Source organism: Centroberyx gerrardi, chromosome 6 (genome assembly GCF_048128805.1).
Source record: "Centroberyx gerrardi isolate f3 chromosome 6, fCenGer3.hap1.cur.20231027, whole genome shotgun sequence".
In the NCBI taxonomy this organism is placed as follows: Eukaryota; Metazoa; Chordata; class Actinopteri; order Beryciformes; family Berycidae; genus Centroberyx; species Centroberyx gerrardi.
Window position 1 is genome coordinate 30833459 of NC_136002.1, and position 17170 is coordinate 30850628.

General features: G+C 40.9%; 1 protein-coding gene across 1 annotated transcript in view; it reads left to right on the forward strand.

Moving 5' to 3' along the window:
* Positions 1-10142, forward strand: part of LOC139916884 (mth938 domain-containing protein) — a 144958-nt gene extending 134816 nt beyond the window's left edge. Inside the window, exon 5 of the transcript XR_013504925.1 lies at positions 10096-10142. The gene's annotated coding sequence lies outside the window, so the exon portion shown is untranslated. The remainder of the gene's footprint in view (positions 1-10095) is intronic.
* Positions 10143-17170: the final 7028 nt, after the last annotated feature.

Consider the following 17170-nt stretch of genomic DNA (forward strand, 5'->3'; position numbering starts at 1 on the left):
AACAAACAAACAAACAAAAGGCACGTGTTTGTGGCAGCACGGCCTCACCTCTCCTGCCGAGGAGCAAAAACCCATCTGATTATATAGGGTGCTCAATTCACACCTAGACTGCTTCAGCCAGTACCATAACACTGAAGGTTAATCCTACACAGTAACCTTAATACAAGGAAATCAAATAACATTCTTAGACTCATTTACAAGCTCATTTACATTACTACATGGCTCTATAAAAGGTAAGTAATCCTAACACATTACTTTAGAATGCATCAAACAAACAAAAGAAACATTCCTACAAAAAGAAAACCCTTCCACTTGGTTTGGCCCAGTGATGTCAGCATGACATCACCAATACCATAAAAATCAGGAAATGCTGGGCGGGCCCTTCCCAAACAGTAGTCCCGCATGGTGGGTCTGAACCAAGGAACAAACAATGGTAAGTATGAATAAAAGAACAAACGATTAAACAATGTTCCAACCTGCAACATAATGAAGATATAACTGAAACTAACGTATGGCTGTGTGTTTGCTTTAACCTGCTCATGTGCTTTGATGTAAACTGTAACATAATGCTAACACAAACAAACCCGGGATAGTAAGTGATGCAATGTTACAATAGCAATGGTAAATTATAACCACATGAACACATGCAGAAATAAGATGGTGTACTGTATAAGATGAACATGTAAGGGACAAGTGGTGAGTAAAGGAGAGTTCTCACCCACTTTGTCACAGGGACTAAAACATTTTGCACTTTAAAAGTAAAACTAACAGGCAACCAAGGTGATATGGTCTCTACGTTTGGTATGTATGGCATATATGGGTGGATACGAAGGACTTTTCTACCATCAGTCACATTTAAATTTTTAGCAAATGTTTTAATTTAACCATGAAATCAAACCCTTTCCTGAACATTGACCAAGTTTTTTTTATTTTTTTTATAAGGTTATTTTCAGAATAGACACAACAATCCAATCAACACAACAATAGACAACATCTTCCATAAATCACAGCGTTATAATGTAATCTTTACATGTCATCTGGTAGAGACTTTAAGTAAGATCTTATTGTGTCCCACAGACCATCCATTCCCTGATCAAAGTCTCTTAGAGAGGTGGCAGCCCTCTCCATGCTTACTAAACCCATGAAGTTTTCCAGCCAGCTGTATAGGCTGAAACTTGTTGGAGCTCTAGACTTCCAGTTCATTACTATCCTCCATTTAGCAGAGAGGCAAGCCAGTGTTACAAAACGTATCTGTTTAGGAGACAATTTGACTATTTTATTGCCCAGTATACACATTATGGGGCATTTAGGAATTGGAAGCTGTAAAATCTCACTAAGAGCTTTACCAACATCTGACCAGAAGGAATTTACCGCTGGCCATTGCCACAGACATTCTGCATTAAAGTGCCTACTGCAACTGGTGCAACTGCAGCCATGCCAACACTTGTCTGAAACAGTGGAAAACATTTTACTGGTGTTATATAGACCCTATGCAAAATTTTCATCTGGATTAATTTATATCTAACACATTTAGTTTTAACTATAGAATTTTACCATATTGTTTCCCTCACGGCTGCAGAAAGGGGCATCCCAATGTCCTTCTCCCAACAAAGATGTGCTGCTGCATTATTCTCTGAGGAGGAAAGACTAATTGATTGATTGATTGATTTTATTTATGGATTAGTAAACAAAAAAAACAAAACAAAAAATCCAAAGGATAACATGTTAAAGTGAAAAACACTTATTTCCAACATGGTCCCAAGATGTTAAAAGACAAAGAAAACACAAGGAAGCACAAGACATTGAACATAAAAACTAAACAAACACAATCCTGAAAAACCAAAAACACATCACCACCATTACAAGATAAAAAATAACTCCTACATCAGAAAAACAAGGACAGCTAAAGTAACAATGTCATTGCAGATTTCATTATAAATCTGTTACCCTGTTCCATAAAAAAGTCCTAACCTGACTTCTATAAGCCCCTCTCATATTTAAAAACTTGACGTGTAACGGAAGGCTGTTCCACAACATGGCACCAGTATAAAAAAAGGAACTTCTAGCTACATTATTCACTCGAGGCACTTGACATGAACGCACACTGGCCCTGGTATTATAGTTATTATATGAGAACACAAGTACTGAGGAGCATACCCATTGATAATATTGTACATATGTTGCAGCTTCTGTTGTTCTACTCTGAGCTGTACTGGCAGCAGTCCTACCCTTCTGCAGTTTGTTCCTGAGTTTAGCTGTCAAACCACTGTACCAAGCAGAACATGCATAATCGAAATGACACTGTATCAATGATGACACGAGAATTTTCTTAACAGAAAAGTCAAAAAGCCTTGTTCTGCGAAACAGGAACTTGAGTTTGCTGGCACACTTAGATAATATTTTAGCAGCAATAGATTCACAGGAGAGTGACTGCTCCAATATTATTCCTAAATATGAGACACTTGTCTGAGATACAATTTCAGCTCCATTACAAAAGACTTTCAACGTATTTGTTCTTGACAGCTTCTTCTTAGTTCCAAACAGGATTGACTCGGTTTTGCCCAAATGTATTGAGAGCTTGTTATCTATGAAGCCACTCTCTTACACTTTCTAATTCATTACTAAGAGTGTTTTCAGTCTCACTGACATTATTCCCAGATACCAGTAACGCAGAATCATCAGCATACAGTAAAAGCTTGCATTTCACAGCCGCTGGCATATCATTTATATACATAAGAAATAAAAGAGGCCCTAAAATAGAGCCTTGTGGCACCCCACATGTAATATCCTGAGGTTCTGATATAACCCCTTCAACATCACAGACTTGAGTTCTTCCTGTAAGGTAAGAAGTGAACCATTTTACAGCAGTATGTCTAAAACCCATGCACTGTAGTTTTGATAACAGTATAGTATGATTCACTGTGTCAAAGGCTTTTTGCAAATCAAGCAAGATCATGCCAACATACTTTCCTTCATCAAAGTTTTGTCTAATAAAGTCAAACAGATGAATAAGACAGGTTTCAGTAGAGTATGCTGCTCTAAAACCAGACTGAAGCTCATACAACAATTTTTTTTTTTTACTAAATACTCCTCAACCTGCTCAAACACAAGACGTTCAAAAACCTTAGACATGGATGTTAAAATTGATACTGGCCTATAATTTCCAACATCTGATTTACTATTCTTCTTAAAAAGGGGAACAACCCTTGCCCTTTTCAGTTCACATGGGAATTTACCCTGACTTATAGATAAATTTACTATATGAGTAATCACACTAGAAATTACACTGGCACTATCCCTCAGAAATCTGGCTGGAATAAGATCCAATCCAGTTGCTTTGGTTGTGGGTAATGCGGATAGACACGTCCTTACCCTTTCCACTGAAACAGGACTTATCTCAAATACATCAGGAACAACATTTTTATCTTTGTAGAAAGAGTTCACAAATGATAGGCCATATGTCCCTGAGCCACAAGGTAATTTAGTAACCAAACTAGCAGCAATAGTTGTAAAAAAATTATTAAAATAACTAGCAACCTTCCATTTATCAAAACACATCTTATCCTCAATGACTAGTCCAATATTGCCAGATTTTGTTTTGGACTTTCCTGTGGAGCCCATTTCGTTAAGTACTTTCCATAATTTTTTGGGCTGGTGTGAATTTTCAGCAATAGCATCCTCATAAAATTGGGACTTTGATTTCTCTGTCTTATATCTGGCTTGATTTCTAAAATGAATATATTTATCATAATCAGTAGGCAATTTTGACTTCTTAAACTTTCTAAAATATAAATCTTGTTGTCTAATAAGATCTAAAATATCTGTAGTCATCCAATTTGCACTTCTCTGTTTAATTCTAGTCTCCTTCATTGGAGCAACAGCATCAAGTGCAGCTATAAAATGCTCTTTAAAAAGGGTCCAAGCCTTATCAACATCATTGCTACCCAAAACATCAGCCCAATCCCTCTCAGAAAGCCTATGTTCAAATCCCTCAACTGAGTAATGTTTAGTACATCTGGACCTAATAGAGCGGTGATTTCAAGTATTTATCTGTGATTTAAATATCTTACGAGTGCAAAAAATTACTTTATGATCACTTAAGGCAATATCAAGGACGCCTGATTGGGAGATCACGCCTGATTGGGAGACTAAGTAGCCTATAAAGATTAGAAACTGCACCTCTCCCAACAGCAACTTCCTGTAATTTTACATCCATTTCTTTGTCTGATGCAATAGGCATACCTTTATAGATTTTAGACATTAGGATAGATTTTAATTGCTGGTAAGGCAAGAAGGAAGAGGCATTTAGATTATATGTCTTTTATGTTGCTATATGGTAACAGTTTACCATCCCTAGTTACATCACCTAAACAATAAATCTTAGATAGCTGCCATAATACCTAACCTTATCTATGTTTTACCCCCTGTCGTTAACAGAGGTTTGTGCCAAAGAGGGCAAGAGGGGAGAGAGCTGGCAACTAATATTCCCAACTTTGTATGTACTGTGTGGGCTTTTGGATAATACCACATCGACTCTAAAGAAATGCCCTTGTTTAGATTAGCTATGACTCTTTCCTCCAGCTATTCCCAACTACCTATCATAATAAACCTTCATAATAGCATTAGGTATAATACAAACACAACATCGATTTCCACTGTTACAATAGTGCAATAGTCCGAACTTAAGTAGAGAAAGCTAAAGAAAACAAGTGTACCGATCTAGTCCACAAATCCGGTCTTCTTATGAGTTCAGAAAATCCTCAGCCTCCTGCGGGGTCTCGAAGATGTGCTGCTCCGAGTTGCGGGTGAGCTTCAATCTGGCCAGGTAGATAAGTGGTAAAGACTGTGATTCATGGGGGCTGGACACCAAGCAAGTATATTCATCCTGTTTGCCCAAATTAGATTCTGGTGTCATATACACTTCTCCGCTCACAGGAAGTGATGAATCAAAACTTCAGAGTGAAATCCACACAGCAGTGAGCAGCGCTCCGTCCAGAGAAAGCTGGACTCATCAACATTAGATCTTTTCTTCTTTTGTCTCTTTGGTTTCCTTTGGTATAAAGCATCACAGACCGGCTGGTTGGTAAACATGAGCTGCTGTGTGGGGCTTACTGACCTCACCTTGTAACAGTCGCAAATGTGCCTGCTGTGCTTTTGGAACATTGTTTGGTTACAGTAACAGATTAAGTCTCTGGGTGGCGCTCTTTGTTTTTACTGGGACTGGGTTACAGCGGCAGGTTGAGTACTACTCCCAGTCTATCTGCCGACGAGTAGCTTGTCTCTTCAGTAACGATTTGGTACGTGTTAAACTATATCAATCTACATGTATGTTGAGAGATTATAGTGCCGTAGAGACCAGGCATTGTACGGTTGACAAGCATAACGTTAGGTGAATAAAGTGGTACATGTGTGAAATCCCAATACTGATGTCGTCTGGCTCTGTCATGCTATCTTGGAGCAGCCTACTGCCCTAAAGCTAATGTAAGCTAAGACACGACCAAGCGCGTTACAACCTTACAGGATTTCTGGTTATAAGTAAAATTCATGTAGTGGAAACAACTACCCTGTTCTGAAGATTATATAGTAGACAGGTAGTTCAGAGACCCAGCCACTGACTCGGCCGAGCAGAGTCTTATCAGTGTATGGGAGCGAAGAACAAGGCACGATACAGTCCCTTCGTTTCTTGTCTGTTCAAGTTGAAGTCGCTACTTCATTCCACAGTTGATCCACCGCTTGCATTCCCTTGTGTGCGTCCAGAGAAATGTAAGTTGTACTGTTTATTTACCGGATACATTGTCATCGCCTGGTTATGTTGTGTTTACCGTTACAGTCTGTATGAGCAGTAGTGAAATGCGACATTTATCGCCGTGAGCGGCACCAAACGGCCCTTTTATGTTTATGTTTCTGACAGTTTCTTACCGTTGGTAAGTTATGTATATCATGTTGCCAATGATGCAAACAGTTTCTGAATGATTATCTACGTTCCTAGCGAACTCCTAGGTTATATTAGCCCACTGGGATACTGTAGTCTAATGTTAGTTGTTAGCTTGTGTATTGTAGCCAAGCTGTAGGCTATTGGATATATGTGGCTATTGAATGCTTTTGCATTTATTATGAGTGAGCTGTTATTAATGGCTATCTTGAATTGTATCTTTCAGAACCACACACACACACGCATGTATGGTTGTTCATACTGCATTAAAGTGCAGTAAATTGACCAACTGTCTCAAGAATCATTATTTTCCATCAAGTCTTGGGGGAACACAGGGAGTGCATTCTTACAGATGCACACTTTGCGATTATAACTAAGATAAGCCAGCCTGTAATTATTGAGCCTTCGCAACATACCCATCAGGCACTTCTGGATTATTTTTGATCATTGGCGTACTCATCCTGTAGCTGGGAGGCCACAGGTTTGATCCACACAACAGGCAATACTTTGTCAACAGCCATGTGTCCTGCCAAAGTCTCCTCGAGCAAGAAACTGAACCCCAACCTGCTCACCCACTGTAAGTTGATGTGGATAAGAGTATCAGCTGAATGTCTAAAACACAAATGTAAATACAATGATCCCTCTCCCTGAGTTGAAAAGATGCAGCTTTCCTTTGAGTCCAGTTATCTTGAGAATTATCAGCAGTGGGAGCCTGATGAGGAGATTGGTCCAGCTGCAGGCACACACACACACACACACACACACACACACACACACACACTACACTACACTAGTAGTTTAGTCTAGTCTAGATTCCCTGAGTGTACTACTACACTTAAAAGTGTAGTAGTACACATACAACACACCCATAATGGTTGATTGCACATGCTCAGTAATCTCTTAGGCCAATCAGTAAATAAATGAATAATTTTGAAAATGCTGGGATGCTATGATCAGATGCATCATTCCCCCAGGTTTTGTCAAAATCCGATCCATAATCACACCCCAATTTCATTGTGGGGGGACAAATACACGTCCATTTTCTCTAAGGCCCGGATCTACTAACCTGTCGCAATTGCCGGTGCAGCGCAAAGGCAATTGCGGGTGCAATTGGCACCGCCAGCGCAAGGTATTTACTAAAATAGGGCACGCAAATGAGCCTGAGGGATGGGAGGGATGGAGGTACGGTTACATGAGAATAGAGAAGCCGCGCACACACCTCTCCACTGTCTTGACAGTTATTACGCACACGTTTTAGCTGCATTGTTTTCATCAAGGCAATGTTGCGGAGACATTGGCTCATAATAAGTGTCAGCAAATCCAGAGAAGAGCCTGTAACTTTTCCTTTTTGTATATTTAGATAATAGTCTGAATATTGAGTGCGCATTCTGCTACTCTGACAATGAGGCTTAAATTGTACATTTTTAAGTCAGCATACTCGTTTAAACCCTGCGATGCGCAAAATGATAAGACATGCTTTTCCTAGGTCTTAAATTCCGTGCGCAATCGACAGATGAAAACGGCCACCGCCTCTTGATAAATCACGTCCACTGCCAATTTCTTTATTTTGCGCCTCAGCCTTGGAACACCCACAAATGCATATGCAATTAGACCAAACCGCAAAAAACGACGCACACAGATCAACCCATGATTTCAGGCACAAATGCCCTGTGCTCCGTCTTAGTAGATCAGAAAACAAGGTTTTAGCACCCGCAATGCGATTTGCACTGGCGTAAACCTTTAGTAGATCTAGGCCTAAGTGTCCACATTTGGAGCTAGACAAGAAACACACACACACACACACACACACACACACACACACACCAAGCTATTCTATGTTATCCTCTGGAATGAGTCCGGTCTCTTTGAGTACAGTGTTGACAGCGAGGATGAGGCGGGCGCTGAAGGTCAACAGTTGGGCGTCATAAACCAGCTGGTCTGGTGTCAGATTGGTCGTCATTGGAGCTCTGGAGAGGAAGCAAAAGTACAACAGTTACATACCAAAGGGCTAATTCATAAAACTCTGCGGTAACAGAATAGCGGGACGCAAAATCTGCACCAAGGTAATTTTCCCTGATTCATAAATTTACCACACCCGTGAATACCATGACGGAGCCACATTACCACTGTGTTATCCTCAGCTGTAGCCCAGGTGACAGCCAATCAAAACCAGCATGTTAATTAAGCTTTACATATGTAACATCTGTCCGCCTGTGTGTCAATGGGCAACAGAGACGTGTTAGAACGGCAGATAAAACTACTGCTCCTCATGCAGTCCTGGATAAACCGAATGTTTATGATGTCACTTACTGAAATTATAAATTGATTGGTGGTTATCGTGAGCTGATGAAGACCTATCAAAACGTTGTAAGATAAATATATGGGAGCATTGGCAGCAGTGTGCAGCATTCTCTTTCTTAAATACTTCAGCTCTACTTCACTCTAGCAGCTGCTAAAAAGTTTATGGGATGTGTGTATGGTCATCTTCTCTTTTTTATCATGATTAACTGAATCAAATCAGATGGAAACTGCCGTTTACAACCGCAATCAGAGCGGTAGCCTAATTAATAATTGCAAAGCCAGTGTGCGATTCATATTTATTAAACATTTTCACGTTTCCAATGATAATTAATGCCCTACGACACAATGTGACTTTTATCTATTGATTTTTGTAATAATAATAATAATAATTCAGATTTGTTTTAATTTGTTAACATTTATTTCTATAATATACCGTCTGACTAGAACAGGTGGTATTTTTTGCGGCGCGGTGTGCTTTTATGAATCACTTTCCCAATATGTAAATGATCAAAAGGGGTGGAAGGACGGGGAAAACGGTAACGCTAATAACGTCCCGGTATTTCATGTTTATGAATGAGGAAACACCCTACCGTGACGGTATCTGCCCCTAACGTCATGCTAAACCTGCCGGTAAGTTTTATGAATGAGCCCCTAAGTGTGCTAAACATTAGTACCATCTGGTAGACACTTTTATCCTAAGCACTTTTCAGAATCATCATCACTTTTTAGAGGGGTATTAAGTAATCTATGACCTCTGGCAACCTCTATCTGCAAAATTTGGTTTGCAGCAAAGCATACAATAAATAATAACAATGAACAAAAAAATATACACAAGGCACATTACCAGAAGAGTGAAGGCATGATGTGGAGTTTATCTTTTACATTTTAGCAAGTTCATGTGTGATAAATGAGAATGTCAGTTTGTTTGATTGAGCCTGTGGCTATCTGAACCAATGACCTGAAGTGTCTCAAATTTTTCCTACAAACCCACGCACCAACGATAGTACAGTTATGCACCTCATATGATTCGATTAGGACAACCTGCCTTGTATGGTACATGCATGCTACGTCGGTTTTGACCCGAACACAGCCCTTCTGTGAGTTCAGCACTCCGTGGACGGTGGGGACGAACACAGCTCTGGGGTTGATGATGATCTTGAAGTTGGAGGTCACTACACTGGGTTCGCGGTACAGGTGTGCCAGGATGTTAACCCCGGATACACCCTGCCAGCCGGTGCAGCAGCCGCTCTGTGGGTGCTGAGGGGTGTGGGAGGTGGGAGGAGGCAGCTTGATGGTGTTGGGAAACACGATGTTCTCAAACATGTAGCCGAGGTCGGCACCGTGTTTCTGCTCCAGCAGAGGCAGCAGCTCCCCCCAGCTGGTAATGGAATGTTTCTTTCTTAATTAAAGGATAACGCTGGTGTTTTTCAATGCATTTCTTACCGTCAACAAATCCTACGAAAATAACAAAGTCAACAATGCGTTTGCTCTACTCCCGTTACTTTCCGATTTCCCACGTACCGTTTTTAGCCGTCAACCCGGAAGTCATTGGCTCCAATTGTAAGCTAAAAACCTTTAAATACAGCTCACAAAGACATAGTTTCAATTTTAAAAATTGCTAACTGTTACCCTGAAAAATCAGGCTGTTGTAGTTATTACCAAATCAAATTCAAATGGGAACAAATTCTTCATTAAGCCGGGAACTATTTTCGGTGCTACGGAACTACTTTCCTGAGATGGAAAACGTGTCTACAGCCGGCTTATTAAGTTGTTTGAGGAAAGGGTCGGCCGGCCCGGTGCATCGTGATGATGAAATATGTTGCCCAGAGCAACAGCATGGCTCTGTGACGTGTTTTTAATAGTTTTTTTTTTTAATACAATGGAGTTCTATGGCTGCTGAGACATGGCTTTATTGGGCATCGGCTACATGGACGAGACTTGTTGGCAAAACAAAATCATTGCTGATTTTGTTATTTCATAGGATTTGTTGACGGTAAGAAATGCATTAAAAAACACCAGCCTTATCCTTTAAATCTGTACAGTCAATCTCTCTCTTTCTCTTTTCTCTTTCTCTGTCTCATTTTACATTTTGAGCCACCGGATTGGATTTGTAGGGAAATCTGCTGTATTGTTTTAAAGCACAAAGGGAAATTGCTTTATGGCACGAAATAGGAAGAGGGTGCTGTTCTTCCAGGGCAAAATCTTCTATGTGACAGGAAACCACAGGGTTTATGGGAAATGTGGTCTTAATTTTGAGAAACACTAGCACTAACAATGCCACTAGTGTGAGATAGCGGCTATCATCTTGATCATGGCCATATTTGTTTATGGTAGCTATACCAAGTAAAAATTCTACAACAGCTTTAAGATAGCTGATATCTTCATGGTTTGGAACAATATTCTAGCCAGCAATCATTTTGAAAAGTTAAAGGTACAGTTTTCTCTTAAAACTCAAAACTCTTAATTTATCTAAGTAGAAAACACTACCTGTCCACTGACTGGGGCAGTATGAGCTCATCCATATCATGCAGGGCCAAGTATTTGGACTGGTACATGTATCTGTAGACACAGTCATTGAGAGCAGGGATCTGGCCATAGTAGTGGAGGTCGCCAGGACTGTATTTAGGCTGCCAACCGCGAGATACATTCAGAAGTTTGGATATAGACCAGGGAATCACCTCCATAAAGCCTGGGAGGGAAACAGTGGAATAATTAAATTGTTATATTTAGTAACACACACTTAAGCAACCGAGGAGTTTTTAGTTTCCATTTTTAATTATCAGAAATGACTACGCTTTTCTTTTTGCTTTGAGTTTCATTTCAGGCATCAAGGCAATAAAATCTAGAAAATCTAGGTAGTGTAGGACTTTAGATTAGATTAGATTCAACTTTATTGTCACTGCACAGAGTACAAGTAATGAGACAATGAAATGCAGTTTGGCATCTAACCAGAAAGTGCAAAATAGTTCTATAAACTGCAAGGGGAAAATAAATATGAATATACACTATGTATAGTGGTAAATATGTACAATAGTGCAATTATTGTATGTAAAAAAATATAAATATGGATACAAAGAATATGGATAAATATGGAAGAATGTGGATATAAAATATGGGTGTGGGAGTGTAGACAGTATGTACATGTATATACGAGTGTAAAATATATATATTTTGATGTAATACATGAATTATGACAACCTGAGTCAGGATTTTTTCATGTGCTTTTAGTCTTCTTTAGGCATGAAAAACACAATTTTACATTTTTTTTTTTTTTACATGGATTTTTCAAGAAGTTATTCATGTGTCCACTCTGGGGGACAGGATGCGTTTGAGTGTTCAACTTTAAGTAATAGACTAATGAATAGAACAGTGTATTATGTGATAACTATGAAAATAATATTTGATTTTAATGCTATAAAACAAAAAAATCATAAAATATTTTAACATATGCTGCTCTGGGCTATGGAAAAAACACCCCTGACTATCGTATGTTGAACTGTATGTACTGATTCTTTTGTAAACATTTTCAAAATACATTTCCAAAAAAAAAAGAAACATATTGTCCATGAGTCTACAAATACTCCCAGCCAGATACTCCCTTGAGCGCTGTCAGGTGGCGCGCCCTCAGCATCCTCAGCTCCACTGTCACCATGGCCGTACCCACCATTGAGGTATTTTTTCCGAGGTGTACCGTAAATCCTCTAATAGTGGCTTGTAGTCAATTAAAAGCCGGGTCTCCGATAATGGCCGGGGCCGTGGTCGACACAAACAAATAAAGGCCGGCCTCAAATACAGGCCGGGGAAAAAAACAAAGGTAACAAGACTAGGTCAAAACCTAGTATATGGCTGGACCGTGTCCGTCTCCTCTCTCCGCCGCTGCCTCTCCACCGCGCCCACGGCCCGCATTGATCCTCCCGATCCAAGCCCTGGACGCCTGGTGACGCATCGGCGTCAGGACCCCCGCCGAAATCTCGGCCGGATCACCGGGAACACATCGGCGCCCAGGTTCAGTTAGCTTCAGCTTACATGCAAACAACGGTGGATACCGGTAAACTCCTGGTGCCTGTTATATAATGTAACTGTAGTTTGTAGTAACGTACAAGTGCCACAAGACGGCTCGGCCGGCGGAAGTCTCTGGAGCGTGCCGTCGTCGATTACCGTAATTATCGTAATGCATTGCAGTAACAAAAAAACGTCTACCTAACGTACCCCAACAGAAGCAGATCAGAAAACAAGGAGGCTTCGTACTAAAATATGAGCAAATATACTTCAAACAGAGGGAATTAGAAATAAAGGCCTGTCTTTAATATAAGCCTGCTTCCAATAAAGGCCTGGTACCCTCTGCAGTTGAGGTAAATAAAGGCCCGGGCCAATATTAGAGGATTTACGGTATATAATAAAAGTCGTGAAATAATTGCCTAAAAATAACTTTACTTTGGTGCGGCAAAGATATTGTACAACGCCAAGATTACGACTTTCTCATCTGATCACCGTCATTGCTTGTGTGTGTGTGGGTGGGCGGTGAAGTGGATGATCTTGTCGTTACTACAAAATCTTTACTCAACGCGGTGGTACTTTGATTACCGGTATGTTAACAACTTGAGGAAACCCGACAGGCAGCTAAATCCATGTGGAGCGTGATACAGGTAACTAGAGAATTTTACTAGTGGACTGCTTGTAGTTCAATGTCATTCATCCCCAGCCAGACATCATCTGACGAATAGCTCCTGTGCGGTCGCGCTCCGTTAAACAGTGACCATCCATCATGATGCCGGCTAGTTAGTTTCACTTGAGTGAATTAACTAGCTAGCTAGCCAGCTAAGCTAGCCAGCTAAGTTAGCTGGCTAGCTTAGCTGGCTAGCTAGCTAGTTAATTCTAACATTAATTCCGTAACATCTATGTAGATAATGCTAGATCTATGCTAGATAATCTTTGAAACATTACTTATTTAAGGCCATTCATGTTTGGAATATATGATGGTGTATTGTCAACAATCAACATTCATGTAGGCTAATTCATGTCATTTCAGTGAGTCTACATGGACATGGTTGAACCCTGACAGAACACTGCCCTCTCTTCGGATGATCTCCACTGCCCTCTCCATGGATAATCAAAACACACACACACACACACACACACACACACATAGAAAATCAACCTATTGCTCCCATATTTGGTCATAATTAGATTTCAATGGTGTCTGTAGTGTGAATTTCCCTTTACTTGAACACTTTAACATTGTCACCATTCATGGATCATTGTGGATCATTCATTGCAACATTTAACCTGATTCTCATGTATTACTGCTTGACAGATCATTTATGCTACTGCCCACTGACATGGTTTTAAAGCTATTGTTATCCAATTTTTGCTCTCCAAACGTCTTAAAATGCACATATTTAGATCAGGGAATTCAAATTTTTTTGAAATTTTTGAACCCCCCTAGCACGCTCAGTTTTTGGACCTTGGTATTTCTAAAACCCTGCGTACGGCCATGACTGTCACTCCTGCTACTCTACAGAATATGATAAAGATGCTACTCACACAATAGAACTAATGTGCACAAAATATTGTTTTTGTAGTAAACACACAAATTACATAACATAAATCAACTGATTTACTGCCAAAGAAATGACTATAGAAAAGGTATCAAGGTAACAACAAAGTTGCAGTAATAATATGATTTGTAATTGAAATATAGAACTAGTGATGCATGATGTCCAATTTAGTGGACACATGGTTAATCGTAATTTACTTCTTACATAAAATCAATATTTGAAAAATCTAACAATTATATTATAGCTAGTTAGCCTAGTTGACATTCCAAGTTCAAAGTAGCCATACTAGCCTATAGCTGTCTAGGTAAGCTAGTTAGCTAGCTGCTGACCTTCCAACATCATGAAAGCCATGGTCATGAATGAATGAAAACACACGCCATACTCCACCTGTGCGTGTGTAGTAGTCCAGTAGCCGCTGTGTGTCTGGACTGCAGCTGGTCTTATAGACGACTACTCTGCTCACCCCCAGTAGCTTCAGCACTTCCATACTCTGGACCAGCTAAGAGAGTCACATTTCATGGTTAATCACTGTCACACTTTTGCTACAGGCATTTATTACAGGCATTTAGCACAGTCAGCATTTTATTGTTGCTCCTATGCAACAGTCGAATAAATTCAAGTCCCTTATTGCCATTACAAACAACCAATAGCAAGGAGTACAAGGGTCAGAGCCATGGTGCACTGGCATTAGATGAATCAACTATTCTAGTGACTATATAATGATCATGTGTGATAGAGGACTGCTAGCTAAGGAAAAAAGAGGAGCTGAGGAGAAAAGGAAGTCTTAGCAATTAAATCAACAATTGCAAAATAGGAAATCACTATAATAAGTCATTGTCAGCAAATCAACAAATAGGAAACAAGCTCAAAACAGCATGTGACTGGGCAACAACCAAACCACAATTGAGCAATAACAAAAGGACTACAAAACAGCAACTGCAAAACATGAACTCATTAATTATAAAACAATGTAAAAAAAGTAGGTCTGGGAATTGATTACATTTTTTTTTTTAAGGTTTATTTATAGGATTTTCAAGGCATAGAAAAAATGCGATAAACAATACACTGACACAAAACTACAGAAACATAAAAATAAAAATAGAATTACAGTAGACAGTAAAAAAAACCCCAAACAAAACAAAAATCGAACAGACGACCACAAAAACAAGACAAAAAATTAAAGCTGCAAGCAGCGATGATCGGGCCCTCGCACTTTGCGCACGTCAGGGTGTGCCGCAGCCGTGGCGTCGTTACTGGACACCGACCGGTCGACGCGGCTCTGAATTTTCATTATAACACGTCATTTCCTTTTGCCAGTAGGTGGCGCTATGACTATGATTCAAAATTGGCCAGTAGATGTCTTCAGGCCGGGACTGTCATCAATCATGTGAAGTTTGGGGCAGATTTGACCACGTACAGTGGAGTTACAAACCACTTCCTGTGTTGGCAGTAGGTGGCGCTATAACTATAACAGAATATTGGCATGTAGATGTGTTCAGGCCGGGACTGTCATCAAACGTGAAGTTTGGGGCAGATTTGATCACGTACAGCCGAGTTACAAACCACTTCCTGTGTTGCCAGTAGGTGGCGCTATGACCATAACTGAATATTGGCCTTTAGATGGGTTCAGGCCGAGACACTTAGCAAACATGTGAAGTTTGGGGCAGATTTGACCATGTACAGTGGAGTTACAAACCACTTCCTGTTTTGTGGCGAAGCATGGAAATTCGACGCCTCACCACGCCCACGCCGTTGGACGAAAACTCAAGCTTTTACCAACTTGTCATCGTCAAGGTCTTTTATATCCGCTGAGCAAGTTTGAGGTGGATCCGATTAACCTCCTAGGAGGAGTTTGTTAAAGTATGACCCCTGTAAATGGCCAAAAATGCCACAATAAATTCAAAATGGCTGACTTCCTGTTGGGTTTAGGTCATGGCACCTATTGAGTTTTTTTTTAAGTCTGGACATGATACATGTGCCTACAAAATTTCGTCCATGTAGGTGAAACGTACCACGAGCAGCATTTTTTTGAAATTTTGTAGGGGGCGCTATTGAGCCATTTTGCCACACCCATGCACAAGACCCATAAAATATATAATTTTTCACCACATGCATCAGGTCCACATGTTCTACCACTGACCAATAGGATGACAGCTGTTCCTCCCAGGCCTCCTTAGTGAGATCCAGCATACCTCTGGGCCAGCGGACATACAGTAGCTCAAACAGGGAGAACCATGAGGAATTCTGGGGCACCTCTCGAAAAGAAAACAGCACATAAGAAAGCAACTGGTCCCAATTCTTCTTATCAGTTTCAATCATTTTCCTCAAGTAGCCCATCTGTTTGGGAGTGATAGACAGGGAGAATACTTCCTTGGCTACTGCTGCCGCGTTAGCGCTGCGGAGGGGCACAGCTTCAGGGTAGTGGGTGGCATTATCAAGGATGACAAGTATGTATCTTTGTCTTTGGCCAGACTTAGGCAGAGGTTCAACAATGTCCAGGCCAATTCGGCTAAAAGGGGTCTTGATTGGGTAGTGGGATGAGCAGGTTACGATAGGAAACTTTGGGGCTGGCTTTCTGACATTCTGCACAGTGTTGGGAATACTCCTGAACTGCCCTCTTTACTCCTTGCCAGTAAAATCACCTGAGAATACATTCATATGTTTTCTCCACCCTGAAGTGAGCACCCAGTAGGAGTGAATGCCCAGACAAGCTTGTCGCCAGGGCCTCTACAGTACTTCTTATAGGCTGGGCAGTCCCGACTGACCAGGGTTAGGATTAGGCTAGGTAGCTTATCAACCACCCCAACCAGCATCTTCACCTCCCCCCAGGGGGTCCACATTTCAGCATGTGCTGTGGGATACTCTCTGGTGTCCCAGTGTATACATGTGAATGGGATCTTCTGTTGCTGGACCTTGTCTACAAACTCCAGATGGATTAAGCTGATTTGGCTCCCCGAGTCCACCAGGGCCTCAGTATCTTCTTGTGCCCAACCATTGGTCCGGTAACACAGTTCTTGTGAAGAGACAGAGTCAGCTGTTGACATTGGCTCCTCTTGGGCAGCTCCAGAACAGGTGGCCAGCTAGGCCAGCTATGACATGTTGTGCTGTCTGTGGGCCTTGCCTCCCCGGCTCTCTCGGTCCGGCATTCTGGTCTCCCTGGTTTTGGGTTCTCAGTCTTGGTGGTGCGCAGCTAATCCTGGGTGATATGGTGATTTTCTAACAAAGCCATTAAGTCATCAACAGAATTGGAGGGTTCCATGGCCTGGAGAACTGGCCATGGGACACCACAATACATAATCCTGGGTTGTGTTCTTTCTTTCTTTCTTTCTTTCTTTCTTTTTAGCTGCGACCAGCAGCTCTATAGCTCGCTCTGTCGGTC